General features: G+C 44.4%; 1 protein-coding gene across 6 annotated transcripts in view; it reads left to right on the top strand.

The window, feature by feature from the left end:
- Nucleotides 1-673: 673 nt before the first annotated feature.
- ZMIZ1 (zinc finger MIZ-type containing 1) overlaps nt 674-16,432 on the top strand; it is a 344,499-nt gene continuing 328,740 nt past the window's right edge. For 5 of the 6 annotated variants that reach the window (XM_061380041.1, XM_061380032.1, XM_061380033.1 and 2 more), the window contains exon 1: nt 1,153-1,289. The gene's annotated coding sequence lies outside the window, so the exon portion shown is untranslated. Of the gene's footprint in view, nt 797-1,152; nt 1,290-16,432 lie in introns of those variants that run through there. The other variant, XM_061380030.1, reaches the window with a different exon arrangement.

The raw sequence follows: 16,432 nt of genomic DNA, 5'->3' as shown, positions 1-16,432 counted from the left end.
CCCCGTTGGAGCAGGGATGAATATATTAGGCTTATTAACAACTCATCATAAAATATTGATTGTCCTGGAAGTGTTTTATCAAGGGGAAGAGAAGTCGAGGGAGATGTTTTTTAGCAGATCGGTGCTCGTCAGACAAGGACGGTTCCTTCTTATTTTCCTCTCTGGAAATCGGGCTGGATTTCCTGAGGAGGAGACGGGGGAACCCAATCCCAACCAAACCGGCCTATTGTTAGAGCCGCGGGACGCGCTCAGGGCGACTGGGGGAGGGTGGGTGGGGAGATAGGGCCAAACACCCCCCCCCCCGGGCCGCTCCGCCCCGCCGGGCACCGCCGCCCGGCTTCCCCGGCAGAGCCCTGCTGGCGGGCGGGGACCCCCGGGAGAGCCCCGCGCCTACCTGGGTGGCGGGAGCTCCGGGCTCTGAAAAAGCAGCGGCCCGGAGGGACGGTGGCGGCAATAAAGGGGGGGATTGGGGGGGGAGGGAAGAGAGAGAAGAGGGGTGGCTGAAGTGAGATACCCCGCTGCTCCCTCCGGGTATCTCGGCGTTCCCGTGTCATCCCCCTGCCCAACCGGTAGTTCCTTCCATCCCCGTAAAAAATCTCCCGTGAAGGCGATGGAGACGGAGGCATTGCACGCTTGAGAGCACATCGGATCCAGGGTGGCTTTCCCCTGTTTAATAATACAAAAAAACAGAAGGGAGAATAGGTATTCTCCTGCTTTCGGTTTCCAGAGTGGAAGGGTTTCCGAGTGCCTGGTGTTCAGGAAGACTAAACCGAGGTTCCCCGCCTTAAAATAGACTGTAAGACAATATTTGTATTTTAACTCGTATCTAAGATTTTTAACTTTGTTTAAATTGGGGGATGGGGGGGAGGATGGGGTGGAGGGAAGAGGGAAAGGGAGAGGGCGAAAAGAAGAACATCCCTGTAGGAGGCAGCTCCCTTTCAGATAGGAATCTGGGACAGATTTTGCCAGCAGCCACAAAGCATGGCCCTTTGGTAATAGAATAGCCAATGTAATTTGACACTTCAACTTGCTGTGCTCTCTGCTAGTTGATTCACTTACTCACCCACTAACATTGAGCTCCTTTTCACTGTCTGTGGGCAAGGGGAAAAAGGGGGGGGGGAGAAAGGAAAAAGAAAGCGGGGGGGGGGGGAGAAGGAAGAAAGGGGGAATAAACAAAATCATATATTTAAAAATACCCGAGTAGAGCTGCAAATCAGTCGGGGAGAGAGGATTTTGCCTGCCTTCTTCCTTATTATTTTGCTGCTACAAGGCTGCTTTGCAATCTGTAGGTAAGTTTCGCGTCTATTTGCGCTCCCTGCTCGCACCTCCCCGTTCGCGGCCGGGCAGGGGTTGCGTCTCGGCGGAGCAGAAACAATGGAGCGGCCACGCTGGGGAAATAGGTGTACAGTGGAGAGGAAAAAAAAAAAAAAGAAAAGAAAATACGTATTTATTCTGCGAGGGGAGAAAATGTGCGGAGACTTCTTAAAGGGGCAGGCTGTCCCCGCCGAGGGAGCGGGGCGAGAGCGGGCGGCGAGCCGCGGAGCCGGGCCCGGCGGCGGGGAGGCGGCTCTACCCGGGAAATGCCCTTCCCGGCCGGCCGCGGGGCCTCGGGGGGACCCGGCCCGGCTGTAACTTGTGGCACCGCGACGCGAGGCGAGGCGGGCGGGAGTCGGAGCCACGCAAAAACAAAGGGGCTGTGGGGGCCGGGGCGGCGGCTGCCCCCGGCCGGGCAGGCGCTCTCGGGGCGGGCTGGAGACCCGCGCCGGGGCCGGTGCTGCGGCCGCGGCTCGGGGCGTGCGTGTCCGGCTGCGCGTGTGGGGTTTGGGAGACGCGTGGGGGAGCTTGCGCCTGTGTTCCGGGCTGCGGGAAGCTTGCCTCGGTGTAAATTCCTTGTGTCTGGGTTTGGAGAGCCAGTTGGGACCAGGGCCTCTCTCGCCAGGCAGGAGGAAGGAGCAGCCCCCCTCCTTCCCTTCTTCCCTCCCTCCCCCGGTGCATCTGTCCAGGAAGCCGTCGGGGCGGAGGGGAGGGGGCGCGGGGGCAGAGGGCCAGGGGGGGCCCGGCCCCAGCCCGGCCGCTGCTCGCCACCCGCTCGCCTGCCTGCCTGCCTTTGTGCGAGGGGAGAGGGGAAGCGGTTCCAGGGGCGGCTGGCGGAGCTGCTCGCGGGGAGAGGGGGAATGGCAGTCAGTTAAAAGACACTTCAGGAATGTAAACATAAAAATAGGAGCCATCCAGCCACGCTTTTATTCCCCCCCGTGCCGGTCGGGATAGCGCTCCGGGCTGGCTCGGTAGCGTGGAAGGAGGAGTACAGCAGCCTAAGGCAGGGGGAGGAAGTTGTTACTATAATCGGTTTTTTAGACTGTAAACTTTGTTTTGCACGTGTGAAGTTTAATTTCGGTGCTACCGTGGAGGCTGCGGCGTGGGGCACGGAGCGGGGAGGCTCCGTTCCGGGGGCTTCTCCCCCTGTGCAGCCCCAGTTACCGAATGTTCGGAGCGTGAAACGTGCCGGCGGTGGAAGCATGACCCCCGCGCCGCGGCGGAACGGCTTTTGTCTGGGGTTGTCGGGGTCCCGCTAAGCAGTGGCGGCAGCTGCTCAAATGATTACAAATTGCAGCCATACAGGCAGTTTATTGAGACTGAAGCGAACTTACGGAATAGCTCCGCGCTGCCGTCCGATTGTGCACGGTGTATATTTTTGTGCTTCAGTTAATAATCTGCAAACGGCTTAATGGCTCTGTAGTGCCAGAGGAATTGGTTTTCTCCATTTACTTGAGCAGGCCTGAGTGAAGCTGGTGTTCCGACTGCTTTTTTCAATGCATTGACATGAGAGAAGAGGATTTAACTTGGCAGCCTGAACAAATGCTCTATCAAAGGTTTCCTAAGAGACAGTAGGAGAGCGGTGGGAGGGGGGGAGATGAATGACCTGGGGTAGTTTTAGGGTGCTACCTATGCAAGCTTTCTTTTAAATATGAAATGGCCATTTAGGGCTCTGAATAAAACTGTGCATCAGAAAGGCGACAGGCTTACAAAATTTAAAAGGGCAAAAGCCCATTAATGCTGTGGCGAAGCTTTGGCTCCCAGCTCTGGTTGAGTAGTTCCAACTGCCTTGAAGTGCCAGAGCTTTTAAGGAATCTTTAGCAACAGCTTCTCTCTAGCTGCAATATGGACTTTGGCCTTGCATACTGGAAGGTTAATGGTACAGCCTCTCCTCCCCAGGCAGGGGAGCCTGGAGCAAGGGCGAGGGCAGCAGGCGTAAGGGCACTAGGGGTAACCGAGAGGTGGAGCAGAACCAGGAGGGGGCGGAAAGGGGAGGGCTGGGGAAAAAGCTTGGATGTATGACTAAAGCCTCTTATTTGTGGGAACCTGTTCAGGTCCTGGTACTGGGGCAGTAAGGTGGCATGGGGCAGAACTCTAACTCGAAAAGTGTTGCCAGCACCAGCAGAGAAGTTTCACAGCAAATCTAAACACCACTGATGATCTCTGGGAGAAGGATCCTTCTAGCAAACATAGTTGGTCTCAGATTCAAACCTCCACTTCCTTCTCTCGACTGGAGGAAATGTACTGTGGCATCAATCTTCTCTTGTCGGGGCCTGGTGCAGGTCTGTGAATGCCAGAAGACTTGCTCTGACCTTTTTCTGTTCAAGTTGAGGATGTCGAAACACCAGCCATCAAACAAAAGACACATTGAAAGCAAGATCTGCAGTGGAGCACGTGTGACTTTGAGGCTAGTTGAGTGCATTTCGTGACTGTTTTCCTCCGAGTTTGGGGTGGAGGGGAGGAGAAAGAAAAGGATGCTTATTGTTAGAATGAGGCTATGGAAAACATGACTTGAAATCCTTTAAATATCCCACAGTCAAGGACCTTTCTCCTTTTTATCTTTACTTTTAAAATGTTGTCTTAAAGGGGCTTGATTTCTTCTGTTTTTTACTCGTGTGTCTACGATTGCCAAATTACAAGGTTATTATTATTTTTCCCCGTGGTTGTGAGGAGGACCAGGAGTTTTGCCAAATTTCCTGCAAGTAAAAAAAAAAAAAAAAGTGTCTAGAATTGTGTTTTAAAACAACGAAAAATTTCATGGCGTTTAATTGACAGACTGTGATTTTTATTTACTCAAGATAACACTATGTCAAAAGGTGGCTGGTTTCAAGACTATTCTGTAAATTGTAATTTGAATTTACTTAGGACTTTCAGAATTTAAAAAGAGCGCCCTGGGGACCAGTTGATATAGGTGTCTAACCTGCCAATGACATTCATGTCAACATGGACAGATGCTTTTATTGTTTACATTGTTTACAGTCCACAATACCTTAAATAAACCTTGATCATGATTAGAAACAATAATTGAGTCTGTGGCAAAGGATCAATGAAAACTTTGTTTCAGGAAAGAAGCGAGTTGCTGTGCATGTATGCAGAGTGTTTTGTGCTGTCTGGGATGAAATAAAACTGTGACCTTAACGTGGCATACAGTTCTGTTTTTACAATATTTTAGGAAACCCACAAAAGATAATAGATCAGTTTCTGCAGCATCTGAAAGATTTGTCCTGATCAGCAGCGGTTGCAAGGGGCGGAAAGGAGAGAGGAGGCTTTGTAGCACATTTCCATTCATAACTTTTCTTGGGAGTTGCTTGCCCTTTGCCCCAAATCTCTTCCACTTTTATAGGCTCCAAAGGTTTTGTGTGGACCAAAAAAAAAAAAAAAAACAACCAAAAAAACCCTCCCAACAAAACAACAAGCCTCATGGATGGCAGTTATATCACTGATACTATAGTTGGAGACAATGTTGGCTGCTTTTTGGCAACTTGTTTGTACTAGCAGCCTGCAAAGCCTGGTTTCTCTGCTGAAAAGGAAGAAAAATAGATCCCAGAAAGGAAACAAAAGTTGGAATTCCTTTTGCCTTCTACGGTGTTGTTGATAGGCTTCAGGACAACAGGGATCCAGCCTGTTTCCAGTCACACAGAAGATAATGTGACCATGAGAAACGGATGTAGTGGCTGGCCAGGAGCTGGTGGTGCCTGCCATGCTGCTGTAATGACATGGGTGATCAAATGCCAGAGGAGGAATGAGCTGGGATTGTTATGGCTTTACCTGGGAAGCCTGTTTCTCATAAATGAGTAGGACTGCAGTTAATGCCTGTGGTAACAAATTTGATGACTATGCAATTGGCTGATTTGTTCACTCCTAGTTAGACCAATTTTTGTGAAATCTTATCCTGTATTACAGCAAAGCATCAATAATGCTGAAGAGTTTTGAGTTGGTTTATACTTGTTCTTGTCAACCAACTGTTGTGGGATGAGGTGCACAAACCGTATTTATCCTTTAGATGTGCTTATGGGGAAGCACAGTGGGCATGCATCGATACAGACCACCACAGATGGGCAGTGATACACCTCCTGCGTTTTCCTTTCACTGAATTTAGGTGTGTGTAAGCTTTTGTGCTGATGATAAGTTGAGGCTGTCAGTTGCCTTAGGTATAATTTCTGCCTTGTTATGGTGGTTTCAGATTTTATTTTTTTTAAAAAGGTTTGTAAATGGAAATGTTGCTTTCTCCTGTTGATTTATAACCCCCCTTCTTTTTTCTAAAAGCAAAAACTTCTTATGTAGCAATTTTCAATTTCTTTATTTCCATTGGGTTTCACATGATCATTAGCATTCAGCTTGGTTAGCGTCAGAATATTTTAAAGGTGATATGGGCTGCAAGGGATATGTCCAGACAATGGGTTGTAATGGATCTCCACAACTCGACTGTTGGAGGCAGTAGTGTATTATGAGAGTAAGAGATGGTCTTAACACTTGTTACATGTTATTTTTGGTTCTAATAGTTTTTAAGATACACTGAAGCTTACATTGCCTGCAAGGAGAGGTTTGCCAGCTTCAGTGCAGTTCCTCTACCCTTCCGTTCTTGGAGGATGGCAATTTTGTATGTTATGTATCTAGTACAAAACACAAAGTTGTTCTTAGACAGACAAAACCACTTTCTACCCTATTTCTCCTGGAAGTGTCAACAGAAATTGAGTTACTCCATAGGGGATGATTCATTCTTAAAAGAACCCACCCTTCTGAAGGCCCATGTAAATGACCCTTTGATCTGGGCCACCTGTAGTTTCCCTCAGTTGGCTTACACTGTTCAGACCTGTAGCAGAAGATAGAAGAAGTAATTTGTACCCCTGTATGAAATCCTGGAACAGCCAAACACAGTCCCTTCCAATGGGGAAGGGGTGACGGTTGATGCATTTTCAAATAAGGTTCAGGATCTAGTGAAATATCCAAGCTGGAAAAGAGTCTTCTGTCCACAGATAATTCAGTAAATCGAGCTATTTTGTATTTTGTCTAGTGTATTAATACTGAGGTAGGCACATACAAGCTATCATGTTAGCATTCCGTTAAGGTAAATGTGGGAAGCATATCCCTTGGTTGATAATCCAGTGCTTGTTTTTACTCTGCAGAGCAGATTTGAATTGATTCCCAAAGTGAAGCAGGAGGGCTGTTAGCTCAGCACAGGCAGGGAGGAAGGAAAAGAAATGGGTCAAAACCCCATTAATATGCACAATGCTACAAACCTGTGGAAATTTCATAAAGCTGTGGATTTGGATTGCCTCTACTGCTCATTGCTTGTCTTCATAAAGAGTTTGTTATTCTTTTTGTTATTTATTTATTTTTAGCACAATTTAGGTTTTGGTTTTTGTGACTTAATATTTATGTGTCAGTAAATGAGGGAGAGCTGATTTATAAAACCAATGTTCTTATGCTAAGATATCCTTCTTCAGTCCTGTGAAATCTACCCAGGCGATCCTCTGGCTGCGTGATCTGTGGGTAGTAGATGCTGTCCTCTCCCTGTACAATCATATTCCAGTTTCTTGGTGGTTAGTATTGGCTGCAGGCACAGAGAGACTGTGGTTGCTGTAAGCCTTCCTCCTCAACCCCCCCAGGGAAAAGCAGCACTGCTGTGGGTCTGACTTCAGAAAGGGGAACACTTCTATAGATAATACATACGTGTCTATATGTACGGATGAAAGCCACAGGCTTTGTGCATCTGATAGGTTCATGCAAAACTGGTATGGAATTGTTTGTTGTCTTTATTTGGTCTTCAGATCTTCCTTGTTCTGATGTTCTCAGCTCTTTGGTACCTGGCAAACTTTTCTGGTGGCTTACTTGAGTAGTCGGGTTGGTCAGGATAGCATTAACTGGAGAATACTGGCTGGTTGTGTCTAATGCACAAATGTGGATAAACTCTGCCCCATTCATATTGCAGCTTTTTGTACCTGTGAAATATCATTTGCCACCCTTGCTGATTAGGTGAAAACATCTATGTTTGATAAATAAGAAAAAGAGCAATTATGTACACAAGTTTGTGTTGTCCCTTGGAATCATTATTTATTTATTTATGTAATTCCTTTGAGGCTTAAGGGCTGCAACGACTGCTTGTTTGGCAAAGCAAATGGTATCCATCTCTCAGAGATTTCTAGATAGTCTTATAACTAATCAGAAAGGTTTATTTATTGAGGCCGCAGTGAAATAGATACATGACAGAGTAGCAGGAGCTTCAATTGGCCATTTAGTAGCAACAAACCAGTTCCCTTGATAAATATCTGCTTGTTTCTTGGCTGTATTCCTGATTACCTCTGAGAACAGCAGAGCTTTTTAGGCTGTCCTGAAATACACACCTCCTGTTCTGTCAGTAAATTCTGAAGTGCAGGTTTCTCTTCCTCTCTTGCTTTTAAGCACTCATTCCAAAAACAGATGAACTAATTGAACGTGGGCTTACTGTGTAACTAAAGGCATTGTGGGATGAGGGAGCAGTGCAGGGCAGTGCCTGGTGGACAGGCATCCTCCAGCTCAAAGGTTACCATCTACTTTTGGTTATTTTAGAGGTGTGAGAATGTGATGGGGTGGGGGAAACTGCCATAAAGTGACAGAAAGGAAAGGCTTCTGTCTTCACTTGCAGGACCCCTATCCCTCCAACTGCAGCCACTTTCTGAAGGAAGGGAGAGAAACTCACCAACCTGCTGTCCTGCTGCCTCCATACCCAGTCTGAGTGATGCTTCTGTTCATACAGCCAGAATGTGGGATGTCCCCATACATGGTCTGAAAATAAGAAATAACTTACATATCACTGCTTTAACATAAACTTTAGTCTTTCTTAGCATTGAGTGTATCTTTTAGATTTTTGCGGTTGTAAATTGTAAAAAAAGCCTTATAAACAGGGAGATTTTCTTGGAGAACATTTTTGCTTAAAATACATTACAAAAACACAAGTTCCTGCAGCTAGAGTAGCTTGACAACAGGCACCGTCACTTCTTCATAATGTGTTCATAGGTCAACAGAAGACCCATTTGGTTATCTTCCCTCTGCATAACCCCCCCCAAAAAAGGCAGGAGAAGAGCTTTAAAAAGCAGTTTTAGAGACTTTGTTGACATTGGATTCTCGGAAGAGCAGTTTGTTTATATATCTATCTATATATGGAAGAGAGAAGGGTTTATTATCCTGCAGGTTTTCGGGGGGAAGAAGAATGATGTGGTTGTCAGGCAGTCTACCCAATCTCTTGGTGTCCTTCTTGTAAATTCTGTGTTTGTTTAATGCTCTTACAACTCTTTTCCCAGCAGTGGGATCACAGAAGTTAACTTGTTTACAGCTGGTATACAGCTTGTGTTGACCTCCCTTACAGCAGCCCAATGCTTCCCCAAGTCTTTTCAAAGAAAGCTTTTCTTCTTTCCTCCACTTAGCACAGGTTGATGCACTTCACATTTGATTAAACAATAACTTTATTATTTTTTTAAGACTGGAATGCTTGTTCTAAAAAGACTCCAGGCCAGTGAACATGCCCTTGTGATCCTGACTATCTGCATGTTCAGTTTTCTGTCCTTAAGTGCTTTACAAAACCATGAAGTCCCACCTTGCCACTGAGATACAGGTACTCTGTTTCACAGAAAATTAAGATGCTGAGTTGCACCTTAATGCAACCCACGTATACAAATGTAGGTAGCAGTTCTGTGACTGAAAACATGAATTTGTGTGTTGTGTTAGCACAGCTGTTTTCCCTACAAACTGGTGTTCAGCTTCATCCCATTCACAAGTGTCTTTCCTGCTTTAGAGATACCTACTCTGATATTTCTCACTTTGTGAGACTTAAAGCTTCTATCAGGCCTTCTTTAGGAGATTAGTTTCAGGATCTATACTTCAGTCTTTTCCTGTCCTCTCAAGTATGAGATCTCTCCCATAATGTACACCACTTTTTAAAACTATTGGGTTGCAGTCCAGCTGGAATTTGATACCATTAGACATGGGAGCCTACTAGCTTTCCAGCTGAAATGCATAGCTTTGGCTGTTGGCACTGTAAAACTCTTGACATCTCGCGCATTAAAATCATAACAGTATTATGTAATGAGAAGTTATTTTGGGTCAGTAGTGGAGCCTTCTAAGACTTGGTTAAATGAGCCTTGTGAGTTAAACCACTTGGGCTCATGTATTCTTCCCACAGCTTTCTGATGGAGTAAATGTGCGGGTGGTGTGTTCTTTCCCAGTCACCGGCCCCTGACATTGCTCAGGCTGTGGCTCTGGCTCTGACCCGCTTCTGTAGCAGCGTTGCACACTGCTGCAGGGACCCCTTAGGGGAAGGCTCAGCCTAGCTCAGAACTGACTTTCACTGGTGGGACTGGAAAGAGAAACTGGGGGGGCTCCATGGCCCAGCAGTCCCAGGCTTAGCGGCAGTTCCTGTAGCAGCAGACAGAGCAGGAGTTGTGTGGGAAGGTGGGTACCCAGAAGGGCTTCAGAGTCCAGATAAACAAGGTCCTGCTCCTGTAGCTTGTTTGTGTGTAACCTGGGAGTCGCTGTTTCAGTTGGCCTTGTTATTCTTTACCAAAGAACAAGTAAAACTGACAGCAGCTGTTGGTGACCAGCAAAAGACAAGAGTGTAGAAGAAATACATGGGAACTTCTGAAATGTTTGTTAATAATAAATGCTTAATCCTGGTGTTTAACAAAAATATAGCTTAGACTTGGGCTTGTCTGAGCTATATAAATGCTTCTCTTCAAGACCAAACCTTGCATGCTGAGTGATCCTCGGGTATGAGTTACAAATAAAGGGAAGGCCATACAGATCTTGTTTATACTTCAGAAGGAATCAGCAACAGGACACAGGATAAATATTTTGAAGCATTCACATGAAGTTGCCTTGTCCTGCAGAGTCTGTGCAGCAGGGAACGTGGTGGTGATGGCACCACTGTCGGTGGCACGAACTGGAGCAGAGCAAGTTGAAAGTGCAGAAAGGACCTCCCAGGGTGTAGACCAGATGGTGCTTGGTGCTGCACAGGCTTGGGTGAAGCGGTGGTTCTTTCTGCAAGGGATAGTGCTGTGGATGATGAGTAGTTCGGACACTGTTTGATTAAAATGGGTCCTGAAAATACCTGCAGTCATTTTATTTCTACCTGTATTCATGGCAGATTGTTCTGTGTAATAGGTTGACAGGTGCCTGGGTGGTGCGAGGTCTGTAGGGAAGTGGAGGAGGAGGTAGCAGCTGCTGGAGGGTTCAGAGCCTGGGTTCGAGGAATTGGTTGGTGGAAGTACATGGGCACCTTAAATTCAACACTGTGCTTGTCTTATTCTTCAGCAGAATATCATTGTGTCTCTAAATAAATACAAAAACTATGTGAAATTCAAGATCCAATTTTCTTTTGTTAACTAGTTGGTATGTTGAACGTCCATCTTGAAGAGTTGGACATATTTTCTCTTGGCTAACACAGAGCATAACTGCTCCCAGTGGGCATGTTGGATTTAGTGCACTGTTTTGTAACCTTTGGATATCTGGCTTCAGTGTTATACTTGGCTGTGGTGGGTCCTTGCAAGCCCTGTATGACACTGGGCTGGTACACCTAATACAGCTCTCCTGTCTGTTTGCCCTATAGCTGGGAGCACTAGGCATATGCAGGTAAACATATTAACGAGCTGAAATGAGGAGTAAAGTAGATGATAGTCAGACTGCTGTTGTGTGGTACCCAGGCTCAGCAATGGTGACTAAGAGTGATAGTTTCCTTATTGGCCACCATCTGTCTGCTCTTCACTGGTGCCTCTTGGCTGGTGCTGACCCTTTTGGACTGGGGACCAGTGCTGCATCTGTGCAGCACCCAGTGCAGGGACTCCTGGGCAAGGAAGGAGGAGAGGGTGATGCCTAGTAGGTTTCTGGTCACAGTTGTGGGATAATGTCCTGTCACTAATTTGTTTAATCACTTTAAAAAGTAAAAAATCTGAGACAGCGTTTTTGTTGTCTCCTAAAAGGTTTTGCATTCTAAATGCATGTATACATTATTTATTCAGTGCCTGAACTCTTTCCAAAACCTTTTGTGAAAGAAAGTCTTTTACCAGTCCCTATTTTTAGAATATTACTGTTCTGAACATTTCAACAGAACTTCTGGTGTTTCTGTCAGTTTTGTGGTGTCCCATGATTTGAAATTCAGATTTAAAACTTTGAATTTGGTCATCCAAAAAGAAACAGTGTGTCAGCGTAGAGTCTTAGTCCTTTGTCTGAAATTTCAGCTATGGCCTTCAATGCCTCTTACTCAATAAAGAGAAATGTAAATCAAAAATACTTGTAATGTTGCCATCATCTTGTCCTAGCAATATCCCAGTGTATTAAATCATAAAATGAAGAAACATAGTACTCCTGTCATAAGAAAAATACATATTTCTAAGCATATGTTTGCTTTGTTCATGCTCCCCAGTGTTCATGAATTTGTGCTTTATTTTGCTGTAGAAGCTGGTAGCCAACTTTACCTGACAAGCTGTTTATAGAAGAAATAGAAGGTTGGGGAGTCAAGCTCCCCTTTTCGCTATTACACCTGACTTCAGGATAATTTATAGGAAATGAAAGATGAATGCACATATGCTAACCTCTCTGAAAGATTGCCTGGCTTCTTTGCTTAATAAATCCCCCCCCCCAAAAAAAATACTGAAGAGGCAGGAATTCTCTGGCAGTTGGTCTATTTGTGTTTTTAACATAGAATGTTTTTAGCCTGTGATACAAAAATACATACTTTTGTATCTAAAGAGACTGTTGTTTGTATTTATTTAAAAACCCTGTATGGGAAACAAGATGTTAGACTTATTATAATGCAACCCAGTAATTAACATATGTTGGCCTGCCTCTGCCAAGGATTTCCTATGCGTAATGCAAGTTGCACAAGTAGAGGAGTCAGGTTGTTTGTCAGTGAAAAAACATACATACACATATGAATGATCAGATCCTAAAGACATCATCTGAGGATAGGATGTGAATCTCTGTTTGGATCTAAGAACAATTATAGTTTAAATGTCTTCTCAGCTCTGTTAGGTTTGGGGAAAACAAAAAGGCTTCTACCGTCACCAGTAAAATATTCTAATGTCCAGTATCAAGAAAAATGGGATAATGATTGATGGAGGGAGCTTCAAGTTTTGTGTTCCATGGAGGTTTCCTGTGTGGCAGTTGTGGGGGTTGGTTGGTTTGTTTGGTTTGTTTCTAATTCCCCAATTCCTGGATGACTGGGGTGAGGAATCTCAGAGGTGCTTTCAACAGTAAGGATCCTGTGTCTGACTTCAGAGACATCTTTGTATTGTAGTTGCACCAGGTGGGTGCCAGGTAGTTGGATCCAGCTGCTCCATTTGGATGGGCCTTTCGCTCAGAGGAGTGCAGTGACTTGGTTAAACTGTGGTCAAAGCTAGCATATGTAAAGCACATAACTGCATGTACCCTGCATAGAAATGTTACTTCCACCCAAAACATACACATTCTGCAGTTACATGTAGGAAGGGGGTCAGGGGTAGAGTAAAACTTGAAATAAAAATAGAATTTTAAAAAAGTATGAAAGTGTAGGTGAGTTCAGCTCTTGCATGGTGGATTATTTTTTAATTACTGTTCCTAATGAAGGGCACATGACCAATTCAGACCTATTTTTCCTAATAAATGTTACAGGAAGACAAATGGTATATTGTGTATTTAAATGACTGAAATGCATCCACAGAATAGTTTGAGGGTCATATATTCTTGAACTCTGAAATGTGCTCCTATTAGTGTTCTATTTAAAAGCAGATTTTATTTCTTAACCTGAAAGCAGGCTGCTGTACATCAGCTAATGGTTTAATGTGGGCTCACAATTAGTGACTACTCACTTCTGTGTGCTTCTTGCAATGTGACCTCATCATCTTGGCTGAAGGGACTGGAACATGGAGAGATAATAGGATTAATCAATACCTGTATGTATTGCAAGTATTAGTAGCTTCCCAACACCAAAGTTTCTTTATTAAGCTACAGTAAAATGCATCATCATTTTTTCCACTTGAGAGTTATGTGTTTAATTTGTAGTTTTTATTTTGACACTATATGTTCACCTATAGATAAAGCTTGACTATGACAGCAGTGATGATCAGGCTATCTTTTGTTTGTAAATTCATAATTGTTGGGTTTGCCTTGAGTGCCATTGTCAAGCTGTGGATGGTGTTGAAGAGAAGAACTTAGAACATAGAAACTGGATTTCGGTGCTTAGAGTACTGATTAGATTAATTTAGAATTGCCAGCGTTAAAATATTCAGCCACCAGAAGCCAGACCTATAGAATAATTTTAAATAACAAGAAACATGCATTCTTTTGCAAAATCTGCCTTTTGGGGTTTGTTTAGGGTTCATGTTTTCCAGTTTCATTCTGGATCATAAGCGCTAGAAACTCATCAAATAGTGATGCTGTTCTAATCAGTTGACTTAAGAATACACATGAAAGCAGTATTAGGCTTAGGTCCAGGTCTCCTTTTGTACTCTCTGTTGTGCATTCGTGCCATGGTTGGAGGTGGTATGTCCAGTTTGCACCTGGAGACTGTTTGCCACCCTCTCTCAGAGCAGGGTGGTGCAGTCGATAGTCATGCTTAGTAACACTGTTTGCCTCTTTTTCAAATCAAGTGCGTTGTGGCTCCCCAGAAAGTTAAGGAAGAATATTTTGATTTGCAGATTTTGAATGTCTAGAAAACATACTGAGATATTTTAAAAGTGGAATTGTTGGATGTGAAAATCTGCTTCCCCCTCCACTGCCAGTATTCTAAAACAGACAGATTCAGCAGATTTTTAGGAGATGCTGGAAAACCTGTCGAGACTAAGGGGAAAATAGCTGGCTGTGGAAAATACGTGATGAGAAAGGTGTAGCTGAATTTAGCGCCTTATCGACAATTCGACCATAGTGAAATTGCTGAATTTGTATTAATACATTTATTGTGCATTCAGATATCTGTCGGAAGGTTTTGTGATCTGTGGGTACTATTTTTATCTTCATTTACAAATCAGCAGGTGTTTTCACGCCTGTTGGACATCCATCCTTTTGAGGCGTTTATGAGTAAACGTTTCTGGCTGTCATAATTGTGGTTGGTCAAGTCCACGTTAATTGCTGCACTCTGTGAAGTTGTTCTAACATTTAAATGCTGCCTGTGAGTAGGGTTGATTAAAATTACATCTCTAGGTGCACACTAAATACCTTTGATACCTCACCTACAAACAACTGTAGAATTGTTGGTGAGAATGACAGCTGCAGGCAATAAATGAGGACAGTAATAGAAGTCTCAGTGCTGGAGAGAGCATCATAAATCATGAGGCAAGAGCAGCATGTGTGCTGACAAATCGGTGAGCAGCTGCAAACAGCATTTTCCAGGTAAGAATTATTGCGCTTGCTCCTGATAACTGCTCAGAAACCACCTCTTCCTTGTATGTGGGCGACTTCGCCCCTGCATGGGTAGTCATGGTCCTTGAGCTCTAGTATTTTGACTGGGAATGGTGTTTTGCATGGTGTAAGCCACGCATTGTATGCTGGACCTTGGTTTTCATCCAAGGTGTATTCAGGTGTGAGTTTTCTCTTTCTGGGAGGAAACATCCATGCTTTTTGCAGCTGACAAGTTATTCTATTAGTATCCTCAGAATATCTCGATGAGTGTTCTTGGTAGGTGGGGAGAAGGGGATTTATTTTTCTGGTTTTAAGCTAGCTTGCTTTGTTAGCCCTTGTCAATGGGAATTGTGGTGAAGTGCATATGCCTCTTTAAGAAAAAAAGCTGGAATGATGCTGTTCAAGTAAAGGAGATAATAATCTAGTCACCCAGAAAATAATCTTAACTCTTCTACTGTTCAAGAAATGAAAGCTATTTTAATGAAATAATGATAGGAAACAGATGGCAGAGAGCTTGCAACTGAAATATTTTTTGAACACTAAAAAATAAGTGTCAAACACATGTCCCATATTGTAATAATTGCTAAAAGCGTAAGATGACAGAGTATGTATTAAAAAGAAGTCCTTTTTCATATGTAATTCAACCTTAATCTCTTGGGTTTGGGCTAATCGATTTTAATCTTGATAAATTAAAGGTTTAGAAGTTTTGACAACTAGAAGTTACTGCCACTTTCTGTAGGCAAGTGAGTGTGAGACCAATGGCATGCTCCAGAAAGGTGCTGCAGCTGGCAGGCATTCCTAGCTTTAGCATGCAACCTGGGAATGCGACCTGTTTGAATTTCATATGCTTTCACTTTGTCCATGATTGGAGAAAAGATGGAAACGCAGGTGAGCTGCTTGTGATTAGCACTGAGGGCATGGCAGCTCCAGCCGTGGGGAGCCAAGTGGCTGGTGGAGGTGCCAGGCTCAGTGAGTGGTGTCCCATCCCTACTGTAAAAGCTATACTTGAGTATCTACAAGGAGTGGGAGTGATGCTTTCAGTTTTGACTTCGGTTGTCTTCCTCTGGTACTTTAAATTGTTTACTTAAATCATACAAATAAAACATTCCTTAAAAAATGGTCTTTTAAACAGTCATGTAAATACGGGATGGTTGTGGGTCCCAATTCAGACAGCCCACCCCTACTGGGCAGCAGGATCAGGTCACTGAGAAAAGGCTTTGGGGTTTGCTGGGGATGTGTCTGGTGTTCTTTTGTGTGGTTTTGTTGTTTGTTTGTTTGTTTTCTTGTTAAGGTTCATTTTCAGCCAATTTGGTTACAGTTGATACCACTGCCTGATCTCAGTATGGGTGAAAGGCACCCTTGGGAACACTTTAGCCAGGCTGCTGGGAGGGCCAGGGCCACTCCTTGGGCTCAGTTCAGCAGGTTTTCAGGCTGTGATGCCCTCACCAAGCTCTCTAGCCACCTTGCAGTTCCCACAGACAACAGCAAGCAGTTGCATACACGTCAGAACAGTACACCAGCCAGTTTCCAGGAACACTTTTCTCTCTCTCTCTCTTTCTCTCTCTTTCTTTCTCTTTCTTTCTCTCTCTTTCTCTCTTTTTCTTTTTCTCTCTTTTTCTCTTTCTGTCTTTTTCTCTCTCTCTCTCTTTTTCTCTTTTTTCTCTTTCTCTCTTTCTCTCTTTCTCTCTTTCTCTCTTTCTCCCTTTCTCTCTCTCTCTCTCTCTCTCTTTCTCTCTTTCTCTCTTCTTTTATAGAATATTCTGAAGGTGACAGG

Source organism: Neopsephotus bourkii, unplaced genomic scaffold (genome assembly GCF_033783945.1).
Source record: "Neopsephotus bourkii isolate Nb327-2 ecotype Australia unplaced genomic scaffold, CSIRO-AGI_Nbou_v1 NB_1783, whole genome shotgun sequence".
Classification (NCBI taxonomy): domain Eukaryota; kingdom Metazoa; phylum Chordata; class Aves; order Psittaciformes; family Psittacidae; genus Neopsephotus; species Neopsephotus bourkii.
The sequence above is the reverse complement of the archived record's forward strand: the minus strand, read 5'-3'. Positions and strand labels throughout refer to the sequence as shown.